Below are 16,998 nucleotides of genomic sequence, written 5' to 3'. Positions count from 1 at the left end.
AATGGATCTTTTCAGTTCTCATTTTATAGGTATCTTTATAGCTTTTGACAGGATTGACTATTCCTCTCATTCCTTTCTTGTTCTTACATTTTTGTATTTTATTACTTCTCAGTTTCTTTCACTGGCTTTCATTCTTTAACCAGTATAAACTATTAAGTTCACGCACTCTCCCTGACTGAGGTGGAGAAGATTAAAGGTGGAGGAGTCCTGGGAGAAACAAAATTTGTTCAGTGTGTTAATTCTGAAGCGCCTGTTAGACATCCAAGTGGATAGGTTGAGTAGGCATTTGTATATATGAGTATATATTTCAAGGGGAAAATCTGAACTAGAATAGAAGTTTAGGAGTCATCAGCATACAGATGGTATCTAAGTTAAATAATCAGTTGGGACCACCAAGGGGGGAATTGGTGAAGAATGATAAGATGTCTAAGGATAGTTTCTTGGGTACCCCACACTTTATAGAGACAAATAAATGAAAAGCATCCATCAAAGAAGGCTAAGAAAGATCAACTAGCAAGGAAGGAGGAGAACTGAAAGTGGTATCCAGAAGGCAACTGAAGAAAGGTTTTAAGGAAGAGGAAATGGTTAACTCCACCAACTTCCTGAGAAGCTGATTAAGATGAAGACAGAATTGACCTCTTGGTTTGGCAGTAGAGATGTTATTGCTGACCTTGACAATAATTGTGGTGGAATGGTGCAGAGGGAAGCCTCGATTGTAGTGGTAGTCTGTAGGACTAATTCCTTTTAGGACCGGGAAACAGGAAATAGCAGGGGTATTCAAACAGTAACAATTAATTGGCTAAGACAGAACAAAAGAGCAGGAAAGCCATTATATAAATATACAGGCATTCAAAATCATGAATATCTATGTCTGGCTAAGGCTGGGAAAAAGCCAAGTGCTGAAGTTTTGATTCCTCTGAGTTCATTCTCACTATTTTTAATATTAGACCACCTTACAATTATTGTCATTTCTCAGTAACACAGTCATGAGAGAGGTAAAGATAGAAACAGTAAATGTAGACAACTGATGAAGAGAAGGTTGGAGATAGGAAAAGAGCTAAAAAGAAACATAGGGCTGATTTATGGTTATTTTTTGAGGGGAATGCATGGGAGTAAAACATGATTATTGGGTAAAGACAGAAATTGGTAGACAGAGAAAGGTTAAATGTACACAGAAAACATTAGGTATTTGAAAGGATAAGATATTGAGAAGAGGCAGAATATTAATTTTAGAAAGTGATTTCTCTTTTTTAGATTGGGAGGAGATATAAATGCACCAGTATGTTTAAATTTTCAGGGGGAAGGTAATTTAAAGGAATTCACACCTAGTGTCCTATGTATACTCAGAACTAGGCCAGATCATCTGCTGAAGTGATGGAGCATGAGCTAGTTGGAGAATTAGAGTGAAGGTTTGGAATCGCTGTTATTAAAAATGGAATCAAAACTACAAAAGAGAAGTAAAACACTTATTTATTTAATAATTCTATATACCTCTAAGCACCTTATAAATATTATCTCGTTTATTCATTATAATGTCTTTATGAGACATGCTTGGTTATTATTCCCTTTTTGCAGGTGAAGAGAATGATGCAGAGTGGTCAGGCTGTCTTGCAGAGGGCACCCAGCTAGTGGAGGAGCCAGAAACCGAGCTTCGGTGATCTGGCTCCAGAGTCCATGCTCGTCACCGCTATGCAGTGCTACTGGCAGTGGTATAACTTTATATAGCAGGCATAGGTACATAGGTGTGGAATTTCAAAAGATAACATTTTAAAGTCATCCAGGAGAGGAGCTCAGAGCTTGAGTGTGATGAAAGTGAAGGGGTTGGTTGATGAGATAAAGCAGAGAACACAGGTTGGATGGAAGAGGTAGGGCAGGAGAGATGGAAGCACAGTTGTAGAAGGGCTCAGAGACTTGAATCTTTGCTATTTTCCTGAAGTTTTAGATTCTTTGTGAAGCCAAAGAGTTAGCTTGCTAGAAGAAGGGAAGAGGGATAGTTGAAAAGAGCAGAAACTCAGATTAAGACAGTATGATTGTGAAACATAATTAAGAGAGGTGAGGAGATTCTGGGCAGACTAGGTAGCACCGGGCTGTAACACCGGTAGTAGCTCACTGAAGTCCAAAGTAAGTAGTTAAAGGCCTGTGCAGCAGAGGAGTCCAGGGTGTTGGGTGGGGCATTTCTATAAATACTGAAGTCACATATGAATCACTCAAGATGAGACAGGAAATGGGGTGGAGAAAACAGCTGCAGAAACCAGTGGATTGCAGTGTGAGTTTGATGAGGGAATGAAAGATGGTGTAAGATGAGAGACCAGGCTGACATAAGGAACAGACTCCAGGCAGTGGAGTCATATAGGCCAACCTGCCTTTCTCGTAGCCACCTGCCTCTGTGAGTGTGATAGGGAAACCAAAAGGGCCATTCTACCAAGATGCGTAAACTGGTAGCATTCCTGAAGAGGTCCTTAAAGGGGTTGAACTTTTGAAATCATTAAAGCCTTAAATTACCTCAGAGGTCCAACACGTTAGCAAAGTAAATATTAGCACAATTAATGTAGCCCATATAAAACCATTATCACTGCAGTACAAATAAGGCTCTAAGGATACGGATACGTTTTAAAAGGTGGGAGAGTGGAAGGAGGAAGGGAACACAGGAAACTGAAGTTTTGGCATTGAGAAATATGAACTAATATAAAGGAGGAAGAAAGAACCAGCAGCTATGTACATGGAGAACCTCTAATATATGCCCTAGGAATAATGTAGAAAGGGGGAGATGTGCAAATGAGCCATTTTCTTCCCTTAGTTCAAAATACCCAATAAAAATTATTTTAATAATTTCACATGCAGTGATAAGGGCTTTCCCAGTTCTAACAAAACTAAGAGCCTCAAAAACAAAAAATAAATTTTAATAGAAAAAAAAATGGTACTCCTGAACAGGAAGGCAGGCTAAATTACATGCTAGTAAAGAACTACTTAATACTAGAGGAAATTAAGTTTTAGTCAACAAAAACTCAGATTTGCCTTGGTGACCTATATTGTTGGTTACCTACCAAACATCACTCCTCCACCTTCTTCCTTAGCACAGAATCCTTTTTATGCCACTGGATGTTGGTATCTGCACATAATACTGAGATATATGGAAGGCATCTTATGACATGAGTGGAGTTAGCCTACAGAGAAAGACCAAGATGCTGATACGTTTCCCAGATTTAGGAAATAGGAATGCAGGGACTTAGTTAAATTTGAAATTTCAGCTAACAAATAATATTGCATAGGACATACACTGTTTAACTGAAATTCAAATTTAACTGGATGTCCTGTATGTAACCTGACAACTCTAGATACTCCGGATGACAAAATGGAAAGTTGGGTAGATCCTAAGTCATTAACAAAGTAATTGAGCAGCTGAATTAGCCAACTCCGGGACCACCTTAACTTGAAACATTTTAATATTGGGCAAATCTTCCTTACTGTTAGTCAGTTCTTGCTGCATTTTCTGTTACTCACAACCACGAACATCCTCATTAATGCAGTTTTATCAGCCCTCTCACTGAACAAGTCAGTAACACATATTGTTCATCCCTAAGTGTCAACTTACAAATTTTAATTAGTATTTTCAAAAGAGTTCTTTGTGGAAGTTCTTCAGTATGAAATACAGCTATGCTTTCTGAATTTATAGTTTTACATCTTTGTGTAATACTTTATAAAAATAATTTGTGTGAAATGCATAACATGTAATGTCTTCCTCTGCACAGTTTAGCTAGATTGGATGTTCTCTAAGTCAGTTCTAGTCCAGAATATATTAGTTACTATAGGACAAATGAAGATGTGATAGAAAGATGGGCAGATACTTTCTTACTTGGTAAAGCACCTAACATTAAGGCCATACAACAGAGATTATCCAGTGTTAAAATTAATTACATTTTGTTATATAATTATAACTTCTTTTGACAGTAGTCACTTTTTTAAAGAATTAACCTGAGTATAAGGAAAATTTTGTTTCCACATCTCACATAATGAAGAAACATAAATAAAAGATATAAGTTGAAAATAACACTTCTCTAGGGTCATTTAATTCAAATCTTTCTAAGGAAAGTTTTTTTCCTCAATTTTAATTATATAGTAATAGACATTATTTTTCTACTGTATCCAAATAATATTTCTACCCTAAGAGACACTAATTTGAAATAAATATCATTTTTCAAACAGTGCTTATCATTAAGTAAAATTTCTTCATGTATTTTCCAAATTCTTCAAAAAGGGTGATAAAACTTAAAAATTATATATGTTACATAAATATGACATAAAATAATGGATTAGGTCATGGTGTATGCTTCCTAAGTTTGTTTTTGTTTTTGTTTTTTTTGGATAACACAATTGTGAGAACAGTATAGAATGTCCATGTGTGTTTACTATTTCATATGTGATTTTAAATCTGTAAAAACAATCTAGCATCTTTTGAAGTACCACCTACATTTTTTTCCACCATCAGTAATTTAAGACAATAAAAGAAAATCCCTTGAATGTTCAGAACACATTGCCAGCCTTCTAGCATAAAGCACTTCTTTTGATGAGTACCAGAGGCCCTTATGCATACTTCAAATGCATTGTCCTCAGTTGCCTTCAATGTACTTCTTCAGTATAACCCCATTTTACCAATTCAAGCTTATATCCCACTGATACAAACAATCCTCTCCTTTTGGATCTTTTTCCTCTTCAATAAACCTGCTTTTTCCCTCCTTCATCTCTGCTGTTCTCTCCACCAGGAACACCATTTCCTTTGCCTTTGACTCTTGAGTGCCTCTTCCAGAAAGCTCTTCTGCCTCTTTTAGTCCATATGGTGCTCTTACTGTCAGTATGTCCGTTTAACTTTCCACTGTTCTCATGTCTAGTTATTCTTATGCTTTTCTATATGCTCCACCTGTTCTTGAATTCTGAAACACATCGGAAGTTTCTCTACCAAACTTTGTTTACTCATTGTTCATTTCTGTGCAGTTCAAATTTCCAGAAACACTTAAGTCAACAACCAAAGTACAAGAAAAAGAAAAAAATAATCTAACAGGATTTTACTTGTATAAAAACTACATTCAGGACCCCTTTTCTCTTATTTTGGAATGTAGTTTTTGGTGTTTTCCATGTTGGCTACTAACAGGGACATCATTTCAGATTCGGGTCTTTGTGATGTTTCCCCTCTTTCATCCGTAGAGTACACAAGCTAATACAGTGGTTTTCAAATTTATTTTTTAGGAACGGAGTTTTGGGTTTTGTTGTTGTTGTTTTCAAACTCATCTTACCCAGAATTTCAAATCTGTGAGAGATGCAGTTGTTAAAGAGAGTGCAGTGCCTGAGGGGAAAGACACGGGAGCCCTGCCTGCCTGGCCCTTCCACAGCCCCACCAGGAGCTCCTGTGGCTCGTTGGAGGAATTCTGGAGGCACTGGTAGAAACAGCAGAAACCCTGGCCTTGGCTCTGCTCTCTTCATTCTGCTCAGACTTGCGCAAGTCTCCTCAACCTTAAAAACAATGAACTTGATCTTCAGAGACCATCTGTATAAAGTACAAAGCCTCATAATGCAAGCAGTACTCAAAACAAATGAAAAAAAGATTCACGCCTAGACTATTTTGGCGTTCCTATTGTTGTATTAGGTCAATATTTTTAGATACTTTCTGATGAAAAAAATTGGTTTATGTTTGCTAAAAATTAGTATCGAGGGTTGATTCAAGATTTGAACAGTTTTGGGTTTTTTTTGGTTTGTTTGTTTATTTAGATTCTGGTTTGTGAGAATCTTTTATTATCAGTAAATTTCAGTTTAGAAAATTCTACTTTGAGGTAGCAGTTCAAAAAAAGAAACCAAAGTTTGTATTCACATTCGCAACTCCTAATCTTCTGTATTCCTTCAAGGAAGCAAGCAGTGTAACATAGTGTTCCTACATAGAAACAATCTGGTATAAATATCAGTCAGATATTTGCCTTGGCAGGTGTTCATTTAACAGAATGTGTGAAGAAATACACAAACCCAGTGTCAGGCAAATGGCATTAAAGAGTACTAACATTCCAGTTAATAAAATATATTGATGAAATTAGGACATTTCATTTTGGCTATATTTTTTAAAAAACTGCTTCTACAGGGCACTGATTCATTTGTAAATGGAAAAAAAGTCAGGCAAAATACCAAAACAGTAAGTTCCACTTGATTCTGAGCAACCTGTTAAATAAACTGTTGCTGCTTTTAACTGCAGAATACTTAAATGTGACTGCCAACGTCTATAATTTTTTTTAGAATTCCTGGTTTCCCCATCAGATAGTCTTGACTCAGCTATCAACATGAAAGTGCCTTAGCTGTCAATTTGGCTTGATCAAAACAACTTTTGATACTACCAATCTTTTTACCAAAACTTCTCATTTTATAAAATACATTTGTAACATGAAAATCTCAATGAAAAACCGAGTTCACCTATGTGTATGTATGTGTGCATAGATATGTGAATAGACTTACATAATTTTAGAAATATTTGTTGTTAAAGTGATTTCTAGTGAATTAAACTGCAAATAAAATATATTTATAAAACTTACTGAAATGTAATTTTTTTTAACCATAGTGCCCTTATTACTGACAGGTTATATAAAATTTTAAATATACTTAAATTTAAGAATCATTCACTCCATGTACTTTTATTCATTCAATAAATAGTTGTGTTGTGCTTTTTCTACAGGGAGCTTCATTTGACCCAGATAAGAATTGAGTACTAAGATTTTGTTTCTGATACCAAAAAACTTGCAAACTAAGGACCATAATAAGGAACTCCAGTATAAGGTAATTATCATCTTAGTGGTACAAGCAAGTGCTTTAAAATATGACTTTAAAAAATGCTGAAAAGTGAGTAAGGTCTGAAATGAATTTAAGGGAAACTTTTTGGCCTGAAGAAGCAGTGAGAGATTCCTGGTCACACTTTCTCCCTCTTCCTGCAGAACTAACGTCAACCAGTTTTAAAAGCACTGTAATTAAAAAAAAAAAAAAATCTACCAAGGGTGAGGAGAGTGATTATGACTTGGGAAAACCTGACAGAAGGGAAGGGTAAAGAAGTAAGATAAGAAAGAAAGGGAACTAACATTTACTAAGTACTTAGCCATTGAACTTCTATGTCCAATTTGACATTATGTGTTTTCTTAAAAGGAACCAGCCAGAAAGCTACTGAAACCACTGAGATATAAACAAGAGTAGAAAATGAACAAATAGAATAGAATTTTTTTTTATCTTGGCTCTATTCATCTTTGTCCCAATTGCCCAGTCCTTGAGGGAAGAGTATCTTGCCCCTAACTAATGGAGAATGTTAAGTAAGATTTTCTTTCAAACTGTATTCATGCCTTGAATTTAGTAGATCATCAATGTTTTTATTTGGTTTAATTAAGCTATAAGTAACACTTGAAAAGGGGTAAATAAAGGTAATACTCAGGAGATACATTATGGGGTCAGTTTTTGGAATAGATGCCACCCATAAGCACCTGAATGTAACTGCTACTGATAAGGCCCGCAAGAAGTATCAGAGAGCCATGAAAAGACACGTGAAAGGTGGTTGCATACTCCTTTTTAGAAAGATGTTGAGTTTTGGGTCTTTAAGGGAAAGATCCCATTATTTTTTAATTAGCTGAATACTTCAAAATAAAAACTAAAACAAAGCATCCTGACAGTTAAAATGTTGAAGTTTCATTTTTAAAAACAATCTCTAGCTTTACTACATATTCGTGTTTCATTTATCTATATCAGTTCCTTATTTTACGTTCTGAATTAAATTTCCCTCAAATTTCTAGCAATAATAAATGGGAGTCTGGTTTTTTCTCATTTCTCCAAAGTTAAATATGTTAAGAGTAAAAAGGTAGGAGGCAGGCAATAGTTTAAAGGTATGTATGTCTTCCAGAGAATCTGTACTTACTTCATTTGTTCAACTGGTGAGAATCTATTATCATTGGTATAGTTTTATATTACATATCATAGAATTATAGCACATCCTATCTGAAGAAGATGTTTCTAAAAAAAGAGCCAAATATTTGCGCTCAAGTGTAAAACTCCCTGATAGGAAATGATGTCCAAAAGTAAGGTTAAGTCAGCCTTAGTGCGTATTTTAAGGCTGTAAGAATTATTTGATAGTCGCTTCTCTTAAGAGCTGTCTACATGCACGCTAAGTTGAAATACTGATAGAAACGGACTTGCATCATACTAAATTAGAACTCTATTAGCTTCACTTGGAAAAGAGACTCTTTTTTTTTAACTTCTCAGTTTCAGGCTAATCACATCATTATCAATAAGTCAAAATTCCCCTAATTATTTTATTGTCAACATGCATACTTTGATATGCTGCTTCCTATATTACAAAGTGGTAGCATTGAATGCTGTGAAATTCTGTATTTCACCTCTTGTAGTGTGCAGATTTCTCATAGAAAATGTACATATGATATATTGGACTATTAATTTTGGCACCATAAAGTGAGAAAAACAGTTTTAAATTGGTTATTTAAATATGATTCTTGAAGAAAAACTGCTGTAGAACAGGATCAGAATTTTTTTTTTTTCGTTAAGGGGCTGGATAGTAAATGTGTTAAGGCTTTGTGAGCCTTATGGGCTCTGTCACTACTCAGTTCTGCCAATCCACCATAAAGCAGCCATAGGCAATACGTAAATGAAAGATCAGGGCTGTCTTCAGTATCACTTTATTTTCAGAAGCAGGTCGGGGGTCAGATTTGGGCTCAAGGCCATGGTTTGCTGACCACTGTTATAGATCATATAAACACTTTTCATTTTCTCTGCTTAACGAAGATGATTAAATTCCCACTCTCTATAGTTAATATATGTTATACATTGTTACTATATATATTATATATTGAGATTTGTGAGGATCAAGCACATGTGAAATGACTTTAAAAACTAGGAATATTGGTCAAAAGGTACAAATGTTGGATTAAAGATAAATAAGTTCTGGGGACCTGATGTACAGCATGGTGATTTTAGTTAATACTGCTGTATTATATACTTGCATGTTCTAGTTAGGTAGCTCTTAAATGTACTTACCACAGAAAAATGGTGATCATGTGACGTGATAGAAGTGTTAGCTAACACTGTGGGTGTGGTTATTTTGCAATACACTGTAAGTACCAAATCACCATGTTGTACACCTAAAACTTATACAATGTTACATGTCAACTATATCTCAATACAGTGGGAGAAAAAACTAGAAGCATTTCCAGCTATAAGTGAAAGGCTGTATGATTATAAGTATGAAATGTTCAAATATTCATATATTAAGTGGACATTACCTTCAGACATATCAGGATGCCTTGCCTAATGTTATAATAGGTGAAAATTATTTCATGTTTCTAACAGTTGGGGAGATTTGGAAATATCTATTATTTATGATCTTCTATTATAGTTAATTCTGTCCTAAATAGGAATTTTATTTGAAGCTAATTTGGCTTATTTGAACATTGTATTTCAAGTGGAACTAGCACTATTTCTCTTCTATACCTAAAAAGTAGGAAGGTACTAATTTTTAAAATGAAATATAAATTCTGTATCTAATCCCATTAATTTAATATAAAATCAATATCACTGCCATATAATTATTAGAGATTGAGGGAAATAGGAAAAAAAGTAATGAGCTAAATAAGTGACAGTAACAGCACTGTTGACCATGGAAGCTGATGTCACCTTCACATGGAAAAGTAGAGGAAATACAAAATCTGAAATTCTCCATGTCCAGTGGGCAGTATAAGCTCTGACCTGGGCTAGACAATGACATTCCTTTGAATTATTTTAATGAGAAGACTGTTCAGGTTAAAAATTGTGATTTATCCATAATAAATTATCTATAATAGGTTAAAGAATTCAAATTACAATTTTATTAGATTAAAATGTTTTTGTTTCGAAGGCAACAAAAAATTGCTGCAGAGTTCTAGAGAAATATGTTTCTCAGCCTTCAGAGTCTCAAGAGTCTTAATTTATGTAAATTATGATTTCCAAATTGAATGTTCTTAGGAATACTATCGTACCTTAGAAGTGACTTGACTTTAAAAATATTTTATGATATATTACATAATCTAAGGAAACATTTCTAGTTAAGCAGGTGCACACTACATAATTTGCATTTTTAGAACACTTATAAGGGAGACCAGGGTGCTTTAAAAGATAAGGGAATTAACGATTCCAATAACGTCTTCACTCATTTGCATTAGGATCAAAACTAGACAAGTTGGTGCTAATCAGATGTTTTTCTGACCTATATAAAGTGATTCAACCCTCCCACATTCAGTTACTAGAGAAAAAAATTACCAAATTGCTTAATTATTATTGTTTTCTTGAGGTTTGGGGATGTTCTTTTTAGATTCTCCAGTATGACATGGATTTGATGCATACTTCTTCATTAGTACTTACATTACATCATGGATATTTTATATTTTTAAGCATATAAAAATCCCTAGTGCTTGACACAGCACCTGGCACTTAGTCATGCTTTATTGGTTAAATTGAATAAAAGACTACACCACAAGGAGTTCCACTGTCACTGATTTTAACAGTGTTAAGATGATTTCTCAATATGCCGGCACCATGAGAATAACTTTTCTACAAACTCTGCAGGGAGGCATTAGATGGACAAAGTTGTCTTTCAGAGTAAGAAAGGTATCATGTTGAAATTTCCTAAGGTGCCCAACTAGCTTAGATTTTATTTACGTCTTAATAAATGTTTTTAATAATAAAACTTGCACTATTAAAACCCACTATTATTTTGAGGTAATCTACTTTTAGGAGTAAAGATTAGAGAGGCCCCTTAAACCAGCACTTCTCTGTAACCCATCTATGGGACATTGAGTGTGACCTGTTCTATAGATGACCTATTGCTATGAGAATGGTTAGATTAAAACAGCAAAAATACTATTTTTCATATAAGAAGTCAGGATGATGTTTTTCTTTTAGGAACAAAGGAATTTTAACATATAATTCTAATGTAGGCAAGTTTCCTTAGGAAAGAATACCTGGAAGAGGGAAATGGAGATTTCTCTCATTGTTAATGAGATCATTTTCACTATAAAATATACACTACCTATAGGCATGTCTGGCCTCCCCGGCCTGAGGCATTCGTTATATTTAAAAGGATTTTGACCCATGCCTCAGAGTGAGTTCTAGCCTGTCCACCTAAGGGCACTGATTGTCTGGGGTCTGTGCCTTGTGTACAGGCATTTGTGCTGCCTCTTCTTGACTTGTATTTTCGTGGCCAGCAGAAAGGAAGTGATTCAACTTCTTCCCCTTAAAACCAGCCTATGTCCTAGCCCCCAGCCCTATCCCAGATTCCACATTCCAGCTGAGCTGATCTACTGTAAATACCGAACTTTCTGTGTCCTCTCTCACAGCCTTGCACCTTTGCAAGCTGAGCATCCACTCCACTCCTTTGTCTGCTGTCTCTTCTGCTAAGAACACTCTCACCCCATTTAAGCCCATGATCTAATTCTTGCCCCTGCTTCAGGACCTGGGTTAGATAAACTTCTGTGGAAACCATCTCCAGCCCTCCAAGCTGAGTTAAGTGTTCTTTTATCAGTGCTCCTGGGGCACCTATACAGAATTGTCCCTTCACTTCTTGTTTGTCTCTCTTGTTTGTGTTCTCTTTGATGACAGGGCTAGTGTCTGATCCATTATCATGTCTCCAGCAATACCAAAGCAAGGAGGCAGCATGGGGAAATAGCTAAGATTTTGGAGTTGTTGAGACTGTAGAGCTTGCTTAGGATTAATGTTACTTTAGGCAAGTTTAAAAAAAAAAAAAACTCTCTATGGCTTGGTTTCATAACCTGTAGAACAGATACAATACTGCCTACTTTGCAGCATTGTTAATAAGTATTCAAATAAGTACTTGGTGCCTTTTAAGCACCTTACATGCATCATCTCATTTATTCCTCAGCACAGCCCTACAAGGAAGGTAGCATTATTATTCATATTCTATAGTTAAGAAAACTGAAACATAGGAAGATTAAATAACTTGCCCATAGATATCCAGCTAATCAGGGCATAGCCAGGATTTAACCCTGGGCAGCCTGACTCTAGAGCACCTGGAAGTTCTGTACTGCTTTTCACTTTCTTTCATAACTTCTTGAGTGTGGTTCAAATAATTGGATTCAGTTTTCAAAAGTTCCACTAATAACAGAAGGATATGGTATTTGAAGATCTTCATTTTCACATACTTGCAGCTTTCAGAACGTGTCACAGGCAGTACTTTTGCTCTACATTTAGAGTATATTTAAACTAAATTGTATAGATTCAAAAAGGATTGTAATAAGGACAGGACCTTCTTAAAATGTGTTTTTAAGCTATTTAATCCAATTTAAGGAGCAATTTCAAGTATTTAGAATACAGTTTCTCACCCTAAACCATATATCTTTCTCATAGGACTTAGTACATAAACACATTACATTCTTGCTTTACTTTTAGTCTGACACTGAATGCTCTCATGTGAGGTATTACATCCTCAGGCTTCCAAAGCACCCTAGGAGGTTCCACACTCACTCCTAGAGGCAGCCAAATCCCTCTGCTTTCTGCCCTTATTCCTTTTGCCAATGTGTTTGTTCTAAAAATATATTTCCACAGTTGTTTGTTCTTATTTCTGTTTGCAGAGAAAGATTATCTCCCAACAGACCTGCAAATAAGAGATTAAACAAGCAAACAAACCATGCTAAGAATCAAAACTCCACTTACATTAAAATTCTCAGTTCTAAATAATCCCTCCTCTATATCAAAGCACAGCGATTTAACTTTTCTTGAAGAGGTCAGATAGTCGTGGTGGGTCTTGAATATGCAGGGTTTGGCCTTCACTCTATAGTCATTGGAGACCTACTGAAGATACAGAAGCATAGTATAAAATGCTTTACGAAGATCCAGCCAGTAGGTCTCAGGAGAGATTTAGCAGGGAGTGAGGGAATTGAGACTCTCAAGTCAGTAGATAGTAGACTGTTGCAATACTGCAGATGCAGAATGTTCTCACTTGGAGGGCCAGAGAGAGTGCAGAGGGCTGCTTTTGAAAAATAATATGACACAAAAATCAAATGATACCTCATAGGATAGAGGGGTCTGGGGGGGAACAGGAAAAGCCAGGGGTTTCCCTGTTGTAAGAATGAGCGACCAAAGAAAGGATGATATAAACAGAGATGGGGAGAGCTGATTTGGGCAGCAGGTGTGGGAAGTGGCTTAGGGTGCTAGACAGGAGAAGAGGAAGAGGATGAGTAATTCGATTACAGACATGTCTCATGTCAGGGCAGTACATATGCATCTTTTGTGTTACATACAAGAGCAAGATCCTTTGAGTTGAAAATTAATATATTCTAAAAGCCCAAAAGTCTTATTCTTAAATTCTGTTTCTCCTAAGTAATTTCTAAATCATAGAAAATGAAAAACAACTTTGTAAAAACAGGACATCTGATTTAGTCCTATAAAAAAGCTGAGAATGCTTTTAGAATATCCAACAAGTATTGAGACACATCATTTAACACTTCTGCCTAGAAATGACATAGTTTAAAAATGATCCCTGAAATGCTCCATTGGCCTTAAAATAGTCCTTTTGTAGTATGTGCTCTGTTTAGTGAACGAATGAATGCATGAATGAATGAATAAGAATGTATAGCTGGTGGACAGTTAGTTCTAAACTATATAAAAATGATAAAAAATAAAGATATCAGTTTTGAAGTTGTACATCTATTTGGTTATAATTAGTCAAAAAAACTAAGGGAGTAAGATCCAATATGGAAGAACAGAGAGTCTAGGAGTATAACTTGTATTACAGCTAAACTTAAGGTATGGAGAAAAGAGTGAGAGCCAAATTAGAAGGTTGGGTAATGTCACAGAAGTGAGAGGGTGCAAAGAATAAAGCGTAGATTGTGGTGGTAAATGCGATAGAAGCCCTAGGAGGGAGATGGCTAAAGAAAGTTGCTGAGTGTGTGTGCATTCCAATGGAAAAGCCAGTAAGCAGGAGGGGATGGAAATTGTGCTAAAATAACAACACTGGATATATGCATAAAGAAACTGTGTTACACAGTTTGATTTTTGTCATGTGTCCCACACCCACAATTGACAACATTGGTTTGGTTCACAACTGCAGGTAATTACAGAGCAGCCCTCACCTTCATTCTGCACCCTAACAATATATATAGTTTGCTTAAATTCTCAGCTCAGCTGACCATGTATCATTGTGCCAGTCACAATTCAGGAACCTTTCTTTATTTGCCAGGTATTGTTTGAGTGTGAAAAAATAAAATCAAGTGACGCAAGTAGCTTTTCAGTGGCCGTATTGTTTGCCAAAGCTATGATTGGATAAGGTCCAGTAATACCTTTAGGATAGGCCCAAACATAGATAAAAAAATCAATGTGTATTTTGAAAGACACTTGGAAAAATCACATTATTTCATAGCTGTGATTGACCTTAAAAATCAGAGCCCAGCTCCTCACAGTGAGAAAAATTTAAGGCCAAAGGAGGTCAGTGATCTGCCCAAGCTCACCATGCTAGTTATTGGCAAACCTAGAACCAGAAGTCAAGCGTAATTCTCGTTCCCAGTGCCCTGCTTATTTTTATAAGCCATGCCGCCTTCACATGAATTCACAAAACTCCCAGTTCCTAACAGTTTTAGCTCTGACATTGTCTAAAAATAACTGTTTTCCCTATAAACCAATCTCCTTACAACATGCAAGTACCTGTGTCTGAGACATTCTGAAATTAACATTTTTCACTATTCCAGACTAAGTCTTGGTAAGGAAAAAATTAATCAAATATTTAATATCAGGTGTTTAGAACAAATGAGTTCAGTTGAACCATTTCCCAGATTTTATCTGCCTGTTGTTCAGTTTCACAGGTTAGAAACTAGAAAACACTTTACCTTTCCCATGGGGACTTTGAAATAGCTTTAATGATTAATACAATTCACATTTAAGAATGAATATTTTTCTAATACACATCATTTTATAGTAAGACAATATAGATAACATTAGCTCAAATTCTTGTTAGGGAAAGCCAGTTACCATTTTTTCTCTCCCTCTCCATCTTTGTCCTTGACAAGTAAAACACTAAAGACACTAATAATGTGTGAAAAAAATTTAATTGGTCTCTAAATCATGGCAGTCACTATGTCATCCCATGCAAAGATGCTTGTTGCCAACAGCAGGAACAGTATCTGATGTGGGTTTCTTTGGTTTTCATCAGTATGTGCAGTTTAGATTTTTATTTTTCACAAGACCATTTCAGTTCAGTTCAAACTAACATTTAACAATACCTAGCAAAACAACCCACAGTTGATCCAACACACACCCACACCACACATACACACACGACAGTCCTTTTGCAAATGTCACTACCTGCAGATAAAAGAAAATAGTCATCCAATACTCATTATATCCTTGAAGATTCATCTTTCAGGCATATCTGAACAGAGGGAAGACCCACATAAGTATTACAAGATAGTAACAGAGAAGACAGAGTAAGAGCTATTTTATTTTCCAGTTATTTTTTACGACTCCTAAGGTTTTCTGCACGTCACTGTTTAGGTAGTTATGAGATTATGCAGGCTAAGAGAACATGCAGAGGAGTCTGACTAGCCAGGTAGGTTCTTGCAGATGCCATTCTTCCAGAGCCTTAGGAAGGCCAGGGGAGGTGGACACAAGGCTGGGAGAGGCACAAGGTTGTTATACATTAGGCTGGAATCCAGAGAAGGCAGGTGAGGCCAAGCGCAGTTGGCAAGGACCATGGTTCTAGGTAATCAAGGCCCTGAGTCCAGGAAGTCAGAGCTAGTTGAAAAGAAAGGTTCTGGAGAACAAGTGACACTTTGTTCTTCCAGATATGTGTGGCCATCACAGGTCCCTGAGTATTGACTGCCACCAGAAAGAGATCAGAAGTCTGCTCAGGGGGAGGGTACAGCTCAGTGGTAGAGCACATGCTTAGCATGTATGAAGTCCCCGGTACCTCCATTAAAAATAAATAAATAAACCTAATTACCCCTCCCCCCCAAAAAAGTCTGCTCAGGAATTCTGCTTTCACTGAGGCAGAGGAGCCAGGATTTCTAAGTGTATAGAATTTTGCTGCTTTAGATTACAGATTACTGGTTTCCCTCTTTCAAACTATACTGGGAGCCTTGAAAGGAAGCTCCTGGCTATATATTACCTATCACACTCTTGATATGCCAACTATAGCTAGGAAGATTTAAATTTGTGATACATATAAATACTATGAGGGAATAAAAGTAATAAAATGACAGTATAGTTGGTAGGTGAGTATGTTACTTCACAAGTTGTGTTATCTTGGGCAGGTTATATAACCCTCTTGATTCTTATCTTCTTTACCTATAACACAAGATTTAATGCCATACAACATAAAACACATACAACATAAAACACACTAGTTAAACTGAACACTAGTCTCTGGGCCATAGTCAGTACTTGATATAAATGACTTCCATTAATTCACTTATTCTTTTGTTAGCCACAAATACTTACTAAGGACCTGACTATGGGCTATTCCGGATTCTAGATTCTGGAAAGAGGGTGGCGAGCTAACAAAATGTCCTTGTCCCCAGGCAAACTGCACTCTTGTTCACCCCCTCTGTGTTTTTTATGTGGGACAGTTACCCACTTTCTTCTTCACAGAGTAATAACATATTTGAGAACATGGTTAGGTAGTAAGAAAACCTACAAATAGTCATAATGATCATGATCCAGGATGCAGATCACTTAAAATATCTGTAAAATACCTTGTCTCATTTCAATTTCTGACAAATCAAATCACAGTACATTAAATTCACTACTTCAAATTATCAAAGACTATTAAATACAGCGTTAAACCTGAGTGGTTCACCTATGTGTATTTGTAATACCTGCTCAAACATGTGATTCATTTTACTAAGAATTACTTGACTGCGTCTTACATACTTTGATGGCTTTTCCTATTACCTAGACTCAGGTCTTAGACTTTCCACTTCTGAAATACAGATACTG

The 16,998-nt window shown here is 36.1% G+C and overlaps 2 protein-coding genes across 11 annotated transcripts in view; one reads left to right on the top strand and one right to left on the bottom strand.

The window, feature by feature from the left end:
• Nucleotides 1-16,998, top strand: part of NEUROD1 (neuronal differentiation 1) — a 174,455-nt gene that overhangs the window by 7,705 nt on the left and 149,752 nt on the right. For all 8 annotated transcript variants that reach the window (XM_032479867.1, XM_032479864.1, XM_032479870.1 and 5 more), the window contains exon 4: nucleotides 6,707-6,807. The gene's annotated coding sequence lies outside the window, so the exon portion shown is untranslated. The remainder of the gene's footprint in view (nucleotides 1-6,706; nucleotides 6,808-16,998) is intronic.
• Nucleotides 1-16,998, bottom strand: part of ITPRID2 (ITPR interacting domain containing 2) — a 79,858-nt gene that overhangs the window by 45,163 nt on the left and 17,697 nt on the right. The window lies entirely within an intron of this gene.

The sequence above is a fragment of the Camelus ferus genome, chromosome 5 (assembly GCF_009834535.1).
Source record: "Camelus ferus isolate YT-003-E chromosome 5, BCGSAC_Cfer_1.0, whole genome shotgun sequence".
NCBI lineage: Eukaryota > Metazoa > Chordata > Mammalia > Artiodactyla > Camelidae > Camelus > Camelus ferus.
The sequence above is the reverse complement of the archived record's forward strand: the minus strand, read 5'-3'. Positions and strand labels throughout refer to the sequence as shown.